Here is a 1,463-nt window from a genome sequence, read left to right as displayed (position 1 = left end):
AAGCAGAGGAGGACAAGTTCTTTTAATCCAAAAGACACTTGACCTCGGTATGCTTCAATCCTTTTCCGTCTCTTTTAGGGCGATTACAGCTTCCGCACGATAGACCTTTCGGTGCTTTCGAAAGCTTAATCTTCCGTGACTCTGTGGTGCTGACTTCGCCACTTGGAATTCACCTGTGTCACGAAGGTAAATCGCACACGAGAACACACTGACAAAGATAGTAGACCCGAAGGACAAACATCGATGTTTTTCAAGAAACCATTTGGTCGGACGTTTCTCAGAGATTATTTTATCCGAGATAAATAAATTTTATCTTATAAATCCTATCCCATTCTATCCTATGAATAAATAAATTTAATCTTTCGATATTTTTCCAAAAGAATATGAAATTTAACAAAATATTTTAATATACCGATAAAGCAGCAATTTTAATATACCGATATGTAAAACGTTCTACGATTAGGAAGGTTAATTAATTTCGTCTGTATATCCTATTACGTTCGTGGAATAGCCAATATTCATGGTGACTATCCGAATGTAAACGTCGAGTATAATCCATATCCTATTTCGATTACACATAGTCAAACGATCAACACGATTTCTATTCGTTCATGGGAATTACAATGGCTTTGATTTCGAAACCGGATGTAAGCTCTGGTTTGGACATACATATATCGTATTATTTTGTACATGGTATCGATAACACACCGATTTACCTAACAATTCGTAAATCGTTCCTTCCGAGATCGTACGATCGATAATCAAGACAGACAAGCTCGATCTATCACTCTTAAATTTTCTTTCTTCTTTTTTCTTCTTGTTTTTTTTTTTTTTTTTTTTTTTTCTAACAAAATATCATTTGCAATTCCAACGAGAAGAGGGATGTTCGGGGGGACGGCTAGTTTCCTCTTTACATCGCTCTTCCGCAATGAAGCTATTAATTTTGCTTAAACGATAAAGTCGACGCTTTCGTGTGTCATCGATCGTTGTCCTGAATTCTATCCAATAAATCCAACAAGGTTAAATACAATCGGCCGAGACGTTAGCGTGTTTTCAAAGCAATACGGTCAAAACCGAGCCGATCCTTCATCGAAACTGTTCGACGAGATAATTATTAAAAAAGAAAAAAATATATATATATATAGCTATTAAATTTAGAAACTACAAGATAAAGATAATTAAAAGAAAAACATAATTAGAAATAGAAATAGAAAGAGAAACAAAAATAGAAATAGAGATAGAAGAGAGACGAAGAGAGATTGAGAGAGGAGGGGAAAAAAAATAGAAATCGAGTACAAAGTCGATTTAATATTGAAATTTTCTCACACTTATCGTGTCCCATTTTCTTTCTTTCCTAAGTTCGATAGCTGAACGAAAACTTTCGTAAAAGAAAGTAAAAGTTACAACGAGCCATGGAGAAGTTTCACGTTGTGAAATTCATGGAAAAGAAGAGAGGAAACGTC

This window comes from Vespula vulgaris, chromosome 23, assembly GCF_905475345.1.
Source record: "Vespula vulgaris chromosome 23, iyVesVulg1.1, whole genome shotgun sequence".
In the NCBI taxonomy this organism is placed as follows: domain Eukaryota; kingdom Metazoa; phylum Arthropoda; class Insecta; order Hymenoptera; family Vespidae; genus Vespula; species Vespula vulgaris.
This window is presented reverse-complemented; position numbering follows the sequence as displayed.